Here is a 12,164-nt window from a genome sequence, read left to right as displayed (position 1 = left end):
CTCCTTGGTTCTTGATAGACTGATTTCTCTATAATATATTCTGATATGATTACCCCTTTTGGCACAAAGATGTGTGTTATGTGGATTTCCTCCGGCCCATTTGATCTCAGTTTATCTGTCCTTGCTGAATAATTGTTGCTGTTTTTTTAATCTCTGAAAAAGTGCAGCCTTTTTTTTTGTTTCACTCTGTCAAGGCTTGGCACACATTTGTCATTAGCAGTGCTCACTGCATTTTAATTTTGAGACTGGAGACCATGTCTGATCTAGTTTATTTGAACTATAGGGGATCTGATAACATATGTGTGTATACAGAGGCAGCCCTAGTAATTTTGACAAAGAATGGGCTTTGTCATCAGATACTGATAGTAATTCGGATCTCATTATTTACTGTTTAGCCACTGGACAAGTCACCTGTAAGCCATAAAGGAGTGTCTGTAAAAAAATAAGTAATTGTACCTACTTTACTAGGTTAACGTGTAAGGTTTAGCTCAGCTATAATACATGTATAGTGCTTAGGACATAATTGAGTATTTAATAAATAGTAAATTTTGGTTATCCATACCTTAACCAAGACCTACTGAATCTTTTCATTTCAGAATTGAAGTCTATAAGGTGTTCTTTCTCGATATATTTTCAGTTTTCTTACTTAAGCTCCTTTTACATGATCTTGTGGTTGGATCGTTTTGTGTGTTTGAGTGATAGACACTGATTAGTCCTTATTGTTTTCTTGCTCCTAAACAGAGAATTAAATAAGGGCAATGCATACCATGTACCATAAAGAATAATTCTGTGATAATATGACTTGTTTTTCCAAAAATAATTTGAGGAGACTTAATACATTTATATTAAAGCAGAGAAGATTGGGATAAAGCCAGAAGAGAGAACAAAAATAAGGTGAAACAAAGGTTAAGAATGCAAATATATGCTAACAGGTTCATTTGCTTAGAGGTGGAACAAAATTGGCAGAGAGGTGAATAAAATAATTAGAAAGTCTTAAGATAGAAGCAGATTTACTGTGCAAGGAAAGAAGTGTTTCCTGATCATGAGATACCCACAATGCAAATCAACATCATGACAATAAAATATAATCTACCAACATCACTGCGTAAGTCTTTTTGAAGATCTGAGCTGATCCAGTGATAAAAATCTTCTCAAAGTCACGTAGAACCACCAATGTCATAATCATATAGGTTACATATTAGATTCTAGGGCCCTAAACCTGAATTTTGGGGTTGCCAGGAATCTGCATTTTGACAGACTCATATGACTTATTCATAATATTTGAGAACCACTGCCCTAAATTTTGTCAGCACCAGTGCACAGCAGATAGGAATCTGACTGGGAACCATGAGGTTGCAGATTTGACCCCCTACCTTTGCTCAGTGGGTTAAGGATCTGGCGCTGCCATGAGCTGTGGTGTAGGTTGCAGATGTGGCTCAGATCCTGAGTTGATGTGGTTGTGGTATAGGCTGGCAGCTATAGCCCCGATTAGACCCCTAGACTGGGAACCTCCACATGATGTGGGTGCGGCCCTAAAGAGCCAAAAAAAAGGACACTGTTCTTTGGTAGAACACACCCTCTCATCATACACAAAAATAAAATGGCTTAAAGACTTGAACATGACATGATATCGTAAAACTCATAGAAGAGATCATAGGCAAAACATTCCCTGACAAAATGTTCTCTTTTTGAGAGAAGGGGACCTAATCAAACTTAAAGTTTTTGTACAGCAAGAGAAACCATAAAACAAAAAGACAACCTATTGAATAGGAGAAGATATTTTAAAATGAAGCATCCAACGAGGGCTTACTTTCCAAAATACACAGTTCATACAAGTCAACAACAAGACAACCCAATCAGAAAATTGCACAGAAGGCTCGTACAAACATTTACACAAGAAATGCAAATGGCCAGTAAGCACAGGAAAAAGAAATCAACATCACTAAATACTAGAGAAATGCAAATCAAAACTGTAATGAGAAAAAAAAAATTGTAACGAGGTACCACCTCACGATAATCAAAATGGCCATCATTGATAAGTTTACAAATAACCTGGTTCAGTGGGTTACGAGCTATGAGGATTTGGGTTCAATCCCTGGCCTTGCTCAGTGGGTTAAGGATATGGTGTTGCCGTGAGCTGTGATGTAGGTTGCAGACAGCTCAGATTCCTAGTTGCTGTGGCTGTGGCATAGGCCAGCAGCTGCAGCTCAGATTTGACCTCTGGCCTGGGAACTTCATGTGCCATAAGTGTGGTGCTAAAAAAATACCCCAACAATAAACAAACAAATGGGTCTTTGTTAGGAGAGTTTGAGGTTATTTGCTGTGCTAGGGAAACAGAAGTACTGAAAATTCTTTAAATGAACCAAGAATGCTGCTTTTGTAATTATGGAAGGGGGAATAGATGATTCTTAAGTTAGCCTAAAATAGAAATATCTAACAGATGGAACTTGTATGATGAAAAAGTATTAAGGCACTGAATCCTTCAAAGTTCTTTAGACTTGAAAGCTCAGTAGGTAAGGACTTCGATCCTACAGATGGCCTTGGTATAATTTTTTGGGTTCTGTACGAAGCTACTAATTACACAGGAAGACTTCTTTAAAGGTGAAGGCTTAAGATTTTCACATATGAGATCATATAGCATTATTCTTTCTATGACTCATTTTATTTAGCATAATGCGCCAAAGTTCCATGTTGCTGCAGATGGCAAGATTTCATTGTTCTTACGGCTGAATAATGTTACTCTACCACATTTTCTTTACCCAGTCACTCCTTCAGTGGACACTTGTGTTGTTTCCTTGTCTTGGCTATTGTAAAGAATGTTTCCTTTAGATATGTACCCAGAAGTGGGATTTCTGGAACATATGGTAGCTCTGTTTTTAATTTTTTGAGGAAATTCCATACTGGTTTCCACAATGGCTGGACCAATTTACATTCCCACCAGTATGCACTGAGCTCTCCCTTTCTCCACATCCTTGCCAGCATTTATATCTCTTCTTGAGGCTAGCCATTCTAACAGGTGTGAGATGATAGCTCACTGTAGTTTTGATTTGTATTTTCTTTTCCTTTTTTTTTTTTTTTTTTTGTTAGTCTTTTTGCCATTTCTTGGGCCGCTCCCAAGAGGTTCCCAGGCTAGGGGTTAAATCGGAGCTGTAGCCACCGGCCTACGCCAGAGCCACAGCAACTCGGGATCCGAGCCGCGTCTGCAACCTACACCACAGCTCACGGCAACGCCAGATGGTTAACCCACTGAGCAAGGGCAGGGACCGAACCCACAACCTCATGGTTCCTAGTTGGATTCGTTAACCACTGCGCCACGACAGGAACTCCTGATTTGTATTTTCTTGATGACAAGTGATACTGAAGATCTTTTCATGTACTGTTGGCCACAAATTCCTCTGATCATTTTTTAAAATATGTATAAGATTATTTTTGCTGTTGAGTTGTGGAAGTTCTTTATGTATTTTTCCAACATTAAACCCTCGTCAGCTATATGGTTTGTAAATATACCCTTTTTCAGTACATTGCCTTTTCCTTTTGTTGATAGTTTCCCTCACTGTGCAGAAGCTTTTTAATTTGATGTAGTCCCACTTATTTCTGCTTTTGTGGTTGTTGCTTTTGGTGTCAAATCCAAGAAATCATTGCCAAGACCAATGGAGCTTATGGCCTATGTTTCCTTCCAGGCGTTTTATTTTTTCGACTCTCATGCTCTAGTCTTTAATCCATTTTGAGTTGGTTTTTGTGTATAGCTTAAGTTAGGGGTTCAATTTCAGTCTTTTTTCATGTGGCTGTCTAGTTTTCCCAACACCATTTATTAGAGAAACTGTCCTTCCCCCATTGTCTATTCTTGGCTCCTCCATTGCAAATTAACTACATATATGCAGGTTTATTCCTAGGCTATCTATTCTCTTTCATTGGCTTATGTATCGTGTTGTTATGCCAATGCCATACTTTTTTTTTTTTTTTTTTTTTTGGTCTTTTTAGGGCCATACCTGTGGCATGGCAGACAAAAATAAAATTAAATTTAAAAATTTCAACTCTAGGAGTTCCTGTCGTGGCGCAGTGTTTAACGACTCCGACTAGGAACCATGAGGTTGCGGGTTTGGTCCCTGCCTTTGCTCAGTGGGTTAACGATCCAGCATTGCCGTGAGCTGTGGTGTAGGTTGCAGATGAGGCTCGGATCCCGAGTTGCTGTGGCTCTGGCGTAGGCCGGTGGCTACAGCTCCGATTCGACCCCTAGCCTGGGAACCTCCATATGCCGCGGGAGTGGCCCAAGAAATAGCAAAAAGACAAAAAGACAAAAAAAAAAAAAAATTTCAACTCTATTGCACCATTATTTTCACTTTTCCCAATTTATATTTCTTTAGCACTTATCACTTAAAATATTGTCTATGTTCATTGAGTCCATAAAAGGAGGGGTTTTTTTTTTTTTCCTGTCTTTCTGTTTTTTCTAGGGCCACACCCACGGCATGTGGAGGTTCCCAGATTAGGGGTCTAATTGGAGCTGTAGCCACCAGCGTACACCCCAGCCACAGCAACGTCAGATCCCAGCTGCGTCTTCGACCTACACCACAGCTCACGGCAATGCCAGATCCTTAATCCCCTGAGCAAGGCCAGTGATCGAACCCATGTCCTCGTGGATGCTAGTTAGGTTCATTAACTGCTGAGCCATGATGGGAATTCCAATACTATTTTTACTACAGCTTTTTGATACAGGTTTGAAATCAGTAAGTGTGGTCCCAGCTTTGTTCTTCACATCAGGTTGTCTTGAGATCTGAGTGGCACACCTGTGGCAACCACATTCCATCTCTCATATGTTTGCATAGACCTCTTCCTACATAAATTTGGGGAGCAGCTCCTCAGTTCCACGAGGCTCTGACATAAACAGCTGCATTGCATCTTTTCTAACCTGTGGCACCTACAGTACCATAAGGTCTGCCAGATTATATGGCCCAACTTGCAGGGCTAATTGCATCCCACCCCTACCCAATTTAGTTACCTTTCATATCATCCCATATATAGGCTAGGATATATATTGTTTTGTTTTTGTCCCCTCCCATAGCACATGGAAGTTCCTTGGTCAGGGATTGGACCTGAGCTGCAGCAGTGACAATGTCAAGTACTTAACTGCTAGGCCATCAGGGAACTCCTGGGATGGTGTTTCTGGGAGAAATGTGTTGCCTCCATAATCTGGAGGGACATGCATCAGGTATTGTGCTCGTAGCAAGTGATGCAAATATAGCAAGCTGTGGTTTACTTTGAAGATGTTTTAGATGGCCTTCAGTACAGGCCTTCTAAAAACTTTATAGGAATAGCAGGTCCCTGAATTTTTGTACAGTTGATTTTCCACCCTCTGGAACATATTTCTCAGTAAGGCCTATGGGATGCTAAGCTTCCTTTAGCTCAGATATCCAATAAGTATGATGTCACTGATGTATGCATTTATGGGCTATCCTGTGAAATGTCCAAATGGCCTGTGACTTAGATTATATCATCAAAAGTGTAAGGGTTAACATATCCCTGGAATTCCTGCAAAGAATTCTAATACAAGAGAGGAGACAGAGAACAAGAAAATAAATGAATTGTTCCTTCCACTAGTTCTAGTCTTCTTTCTTGATGAAGGTAGGGGGAAAAAAATTCACTTACCGTATCATTGGATGTATATTACGTATTGAGCCCTAGCCCCTGCTGTGTGCAGTCATTGGCTAGGAGTAAACTAGGAAGAGGATGGTCTTGGTGCAAATACTGAAGTGGACCCAAAGAATGGCAGCTGGAGGCCAGCAAGCCAACTATGTTTTTCACAGACTGATTGACAGACTCGTATGGCTGCCACAGTGCTCATGGTGGATAAATGGTTCTCAAGAAGAGAATAAACGAGAAAGTAAAATCCACCAACACCTCTTCCCCTCCTCCTGACCTTATTCCCTAGAGAGAATCACTGTTAAAATTTTCTCGTAAATCCTACCAGAATTTCTGAATTATTTATTTATTTACCGGCCATACCTACAGCATGCGGAAAGTTCCCAGGCCAGGGATCAAACCTGCACCACAGGAGTGACAACATGGGACTTTTAACTGCTAGGCCACCAGGGAGCTCCTGACTTCATTTTTTTGTTTGTTTGTTTTTTGTCTTTTGTCTTTTTAGGGCCACACCTGCGGCATGTGGAAGTTCCCAGGCTAGGGGTCTAATCAGAGCTACAGCTGCTGGCCTATGTCAGAGCCACAGCAACTTGGGATCTGAGCCACGTCTGTGACCTACACAACAGCTCAGGGCAACGCCAGATCCTTAACCCACTGAGCAAGGCCAGGGATCAAACCCGCATCCTCATGGATACTAATTAGGTTCTTAATCCACTGACCACAATGCAAACTCCAGATTTTCCTTCTTTGTTTAGGTGGTTTCGGTACATACAAGCAAAGAATTCTGATAGAGGAGACTGAGAACAAGAAAATAAACTTTAAGAGATTTTTCTTAGGATAATCAATTGAAAATTATTTGAACACAAACTGAGTGTTACTGAAGAGCTAATCTTTTTTTTTTGGCGGGGGTGGGGGGGGTGCAGGATATGTAAACTAATGGTAAAAAAGAAATTGTACCTGGGAAAACTAGAGATGCTTTCCACGGTTACGTTTAAAGTGAATCCCACAACTTGGTCATGTGATTAATTATCAAAAGATGTGAAAAAAAGATGTGAGTTGATTTAAAAAGTAACGGCTTGGGAGTTCCCGTCATGGTGCAGTGGTTAATGAATCTGACTAGGAACCATGAGGTTGTAGGTTCGATCCCTGGCCTTGCTTGGTGGGTTAAGGATCCAGCATTGCCGTGAGCTGTGGTGTAGGCTGGCAGCTACAGCTCCAATTGGACCCCTAGCCTGGGAACCTCCATATGCAGCGGGAAGCGGCCCTAGAAAAGGCAAAAAGACAAAAAAAAAAAAAAAAAAAAAAAAGTAATGGCTTGATTCTACAAACCAGGTGAACTTTTGGATTGGCCTGAGTGGCACTAGATCTAATGGAGGATGTAATAGGGTTATGGTAGGATCAGAGAATTGCCAAGTCTAATGAACACACAGAGACTTTAAGGTGCCAATAGGAATAGTGAAGTCACTTGTACCAATTCAATAAAAATCAATTGAGTATTTAAATACACACTCAAGGAACATATTCAGAATCGGTATTTGGCATAATTAGGGTATGGGATCATAATGAAAGCAGGAAAAAAAAGAAAGCCTGCCAACCAATTCAATATTTTTAAAAACAATTTTTATAATCTCTCTATTTCAGTATATGCTCCTTCCACCTCTAAGTCTACAGGAATTCATTTGAGTGAAAACACATGCCAACATTAGTCAGGAACATTTACTATATATTCGTTGGCACAAGTAATAAACATTTTTATAAATTCAATTTGTGTGTAAGCAGATGAAGTAGCATAATTCCAGACCACTTTATGTAAGGCATCTCTGCCAAAGAGCCTGAATATATTGGACCTAGTCTAGTTGGACAGACCTGACTTTGGATAACATAAATACATTTTACTCAGAGTAGATCTCTACAGATTTCCCAGTTCAGGGAATTTGCAATTGAAGTAAACTAATAAGACCAGTCAAGCCTATTAGTTGTCCAATAGCTTCTAATAACCCTAGTCTAATCATTTGACAAGTATTGTCATGTAGAGTGAGAAAACTCAAGTTAGAACTGAGTCTAAATTTCAACTTTGCCACACTCTAGTTCTGTAATATGAGGAAGTTAACTTCTCTTTGCTCATTGTTTTTTTATCTGCAGAAATGATCAGTGATAGGTTTTTCTTTGATTTAAAAGCAATCCAAATAGAGTTTGGAATATAACTGATATTAAATAAATGGCTCTCCTAGAATTTCACTCTTCCCTTTGCACTGAACAATAATAAAAGACTGTAAGTGGCAGTGTGTCCTCCACTAGCCTATGATTCTGCTAGGTGATGGAGAGAAGAAAAAATACTTGTTAACAATTAGAAGTAAATTTGCACAATATCAACGGAATAAAAAGGCCACCCACCAGGACTGGAGAAAATATTTGCAAACCTATATCTGATAATGGATTAATATCCAGAATAGAGAATTTCTAAAACTCAACAACAGAAAACAACTTGATTCAAAAATGGGCAAAAGATCTGAACAACATTTCTGTAATGAATATGTAGAAATGGCCAATACATGGAAAGATACATCTCTAATGATTAGGGAAGTACAAAACAAAACTACAATGAGATATCACCTCAAGCCTATTAGGATGGCTAATGAGTTTTGGCAAGATGGATCAGCCCCTGCTAATACACATAGAATGATTTTCCCACAGGAATGAAAGGAAAAGGGACAGTTTTCTTCCCTAAAAAGATGGAAGAAACAATTAACAGAATGAAGATGGAAAATATTAATATAGACTATTATTTCTTACTAGAGACAGATAAAAGTTGAAAAATTAAGACATAGAGGATTTAAGTGACCTTCCAAAGGTCACACAATAGCAAAGCTAAAATATTAAAAAAACAAACAACTATCCTGTGGTTGGTTAACTCTTAGTCTCTGTTCTCGGAGTGGAGATTTCAAGCATTTTGGTCTGTTTTATGATGATCTGGTAAATTAGGAAGTCAATTGTAATAGCTCTGTATACTCAGAATGTAAGAAGAATGATGTATCTTCCTTAATGAAGCCCCCAAGATTCCCATTCCCTGGTGTACATACTTTATCTAGCTCGCTCCCCTTAAATGGGACCTTTTTTTTTTCCCCCTGTCTTTTTAGGGCCACTCTTGTGGCACATGGAGATTCCCAGGCTAGGAGTCAAATCAGAGCTGTAGCTGCTGGCCTACGCCACAGCCACAGCAATGCAACCTACATCACATCTCACAGCAACGCCAGATGCTTAACCCACTTAACAAGGCTAGAGACTGAACCTGTGTCCTCATGGATGCGAGTCAGATTCATTTCCTCTGAGCCATGATGTTTGGAACTCCCTTAAATGGGACCTTTGAGTATGATGGGATATATTTAAAATTTTTTTGGCCATTCCCACAGCCTGCAGAGGTTCCCAGGCCAGGGAGCAAACCCAAGCCACAGCAGTGACAGCATTGGATCCTTAATCACTAGGCCACCAAGGAACTCTTAATGGGATATGATTTTTCTGTTAGGTTATGTTACAGGACAAAGGTAGATTTTGCAGTTAAGGCCTCTAATCATTTGGCTTTCAGTTATTCAAAAAAGAGATTGTGGTAGGCTCAACCTAATCAGGTGGGCTGGTTTTAAAAGAAGCTCTAGAAGACAAAGAGGAGAAATGGGATTTGCAGCAGTGGAGATACCCTGTTGGCCTTGGAACAAACTGCCTTATGGAGGGAAGAACAGAGTCATATGGCAGGGAACAGTGAGTGACCTCTGAGTCAAAGTCTTCAGTCCTTTGACAAGAAACCGAATTCTACTGATGCTTGGAACTTGGAAGAGGAGCCTGAGACTCAAATAAGACCTGTGCCCAGGCTCCCTACCCAGGAAAACGTTGAGGTAATACATGTGAGTCCCTACCATGTGGAAGTGAATTATACAGCAACAGGAAGCCAGTACAGTAAAAATATGTATATAAAATCACTCTAACCTATTAAATGTATTTATATGAATATTTACACATCATATATTTGATATATTTTAATATAATGTATACATACATTTTATACTATATAAATATTTATAGTAGATAGGCTCTATGACAGAATTGTGATGCCTCATCTGATGGTAGGATAAACTATGCTGGGCGTAGCTTATAACTTCACAGGCAGAGGAGGTCTAGGCATTGAATGATTTGGGGCGGTACATTGTGTAATGGGAAGAACCCTGGATTGAGAGATCAGGAAAGAGTACAATGTGCTGCCTCAGCCATTGAGTAACCCTAGATAAATCCCTTAACTCTGAGAAACCTCACTTTCCTCACCTGGAAAAAAAAGGAATTGGACTGGGTTAATCCTGATGTCCCTTCTAGCTCTAACCTTCTATATTAAATATATCATTATATGTCGTAGGATGTCGTTAAACCTGGAAGGGATGATAAGCTTTCCAAAGCGGTGACATAAATATATTCAAGAACTAAAATGTATTGCGAGTGCACAACGACCAGGTCCAAGAAGAAAAGCAGCAGAAACAAATTTATGGGAAAGACAAGAGGTGAGGACAGGGAGATGGAAGTGGGGGGTGGGAATGGGGAAGAGGGATCAAGTCTGGAAGGACTTGAGGAAGACATGACTTTCTCCATGCAGCTGGGATGTGTGTTGTGAGAAACTGAACCTGTCAATTTATGGCCAAAGGATGGCTGACAATAAATATCCTGTACCTTTTATAATTCTCTGGCCTAAATGAAAACAAGATAATTACTACCCTGAAAAGCAAAAGCATGTTTGAGATTTTCTATGGGTACTCCATGCACCACTATTCTCGGCAGTCAGTGACCTCAGCCCACAGACTGCTGCCAGCTTCAAAACGAGGCGGCCTGCTGTGTAGAACTCTGCCCTTCTCAGGCCAGGAGAATTGGTATTGGCCACTATCACAAAGTAAAAGGCGGGGGCAGGGGAGGAACTGTCAAGCCATCTTCCTAGAAAGGTATATTTGAAAGAAAAATGAGATCTGATGTTATAAAAGAGGATTGATTATAGGACATGTTTTTCTTCTTGAACAAAGGGAGCCATAAATCTGTGTGGTTCAAGGCAGGACATGAGAGGTGCTTGACTGTACACACAAGGAATTGGAAGGGTCTCTGGTAGTCATTGGGGCTTTCTCCTGCTTTTACTAATCTCTTCAGGATATTGAAAGAAGCAGTTTCTTTTTAAGTCAACAGTTATATAGGTAGATAAATACTTTTAGAAAAAAAATTATTGTTGTACGTTGTTTTGCATTTGGGAACGGTAGTATTGAAACAGTTCTGGAGATGCATGGTGATGTTGGTTGCCAAGCCATGTGATGTACTTAGTGCCACTGAACTCTAGACTTTAAAATGGTGAAAAGGGGAGTTCCCTTTGTGGCTGAGCAGTTAACGAACTCTGCTAGGATCCATGAAGTTGTGGATTCAATCCCTGGCCTCCCTCAGTGGGTTAAGGATCTGGCGTTGCCATGAGCTGTGGCGTAGGTTGCAGACACTGCTCAGGTTCTGAGTTGCTGTGGCTGTGGCATAGGCCGGCAGCTGTAGCTCTGATTAGACCCCTAGCCTGGGAACCTCCAAATGCCATGGGTGTGGCCCTTAAAAAAAAAAAAATCTTGACAAATCGGCTTTTAAAGAAGAATGATGGTATTATATAGCAAGTCTTCAAATAATTCTAGTATGAGTAATATTTTCTAAGTACACATCCAAAGTCTTCCTGAAGTTCTGCTATTAGGCATTTTTGCCCTTTGTAGTCATGTTTTTGAGGCATTTCAGGCTGAGCTTAATATCAGGTCCTGCTTTCCACAGTTTGCGTCACTTATCCCCATCTCAGCCCAATCTCAAGGTTAAATTCTGGTCCTTGGTAAAACACATGAGATATCTCTCATCCAACAATAACACTTGGCATCAAATAATCTTTGTTCCTGGTAAGACTCTGACATTTATCATTCATTTTTGATCTTTGGATTTCTGTTTTGTCCCTATGGCTGAGTGCCTGTTTTGTTAACCTTCCTAATACCCCAAAGTTTCTATGATTGGGCTCAGACTTTCTTTCAACAAATATTTAAGGGCTCTACTATGTGCTGCACGCTATTTTTGTTGGGTTAAATCATTGGAAAAAAAAATCCAAAATCCTTGCTGTCCTTTACTTTATAATACAGTAGGGGAAACAGATAGTAAGTAGGAAATGTTATTAAGCTAGAAGGGTGCCTGGAATGTGGGAGGAACAGAAATGTGGCCAATATGGATTGAGCACAGAAGGCAGTAGTAGAAGAAAGAGAATGAAGGGCCAGATCAAACAGGACCTTAAGATAACTGTAGAGGAGTTCCTGTCCTGGCTCAGCGGAAACAAATCTGACTAGCATCAGAGAGGATTCAGGTTCTATCCCTGGCCTTGCTCAGTGGGTTAAGGATCTGACATTGCCGTGAGCTCTGGTGTAGGTTGCAGACACGGCTCGGATCTGGCATTTCTGTGGTTGTGGTGTAGGCTAGAAGCTACAGCTTCAATTTGACCCCTA

General features: G+C 40.2%; 1 protein-coding gene across 4 annotated transcripts in view; it reads left to right on the top strand.

The window, feature by feature from the left end:
- The window catches only part of A2ML1 (alpha-2-macroglobulin like 1), an 80,439-nt gene that overhangs the window by 6,497 nt on the left and 61,778 nt on the right, over window positions 1-12,164 (top strand). Inside the window, exons 1-2 of one of the 4 annotated variants that reach the window (XM_084956791.1) lie at window positions 6,891-9,524; window positions 10,037-10,178. The exons of the other annotated variants lie outside the window; for them this stretch is intronic. The gene's annotated coding sequence lies outside the window, so the exon portion shown is untranslated. Of the gene's footprint in view, window positions 1-6,890; window positions 9,525-10,036; window positions 10,179-12,164 lie in introns of those variants that run through there. 4 annotated transcript variants of the gene reach the window in all.

The sequence above is a fragment of the Sus scrofa genome, chromosome 5 (genome assembly GCF_054392235.1).
Source record: "Sus scrofa isolate SSC_HxYL_T2T_F1_AM1 chromosome 5, Sscrofa_HxYL_maternal_Yorkshire_Landrace_v2.0, whole genome shotgun sequence".
NCBI classification, from domain to species: Eukaryota; Metazoa; Chordata; class Mammalia; order Artiodactyla; family Suidae; genus Sus; species Sus scrofa.
This window is presented reverse-complemented; position numbering and strand designations above follow the sequence as displayed.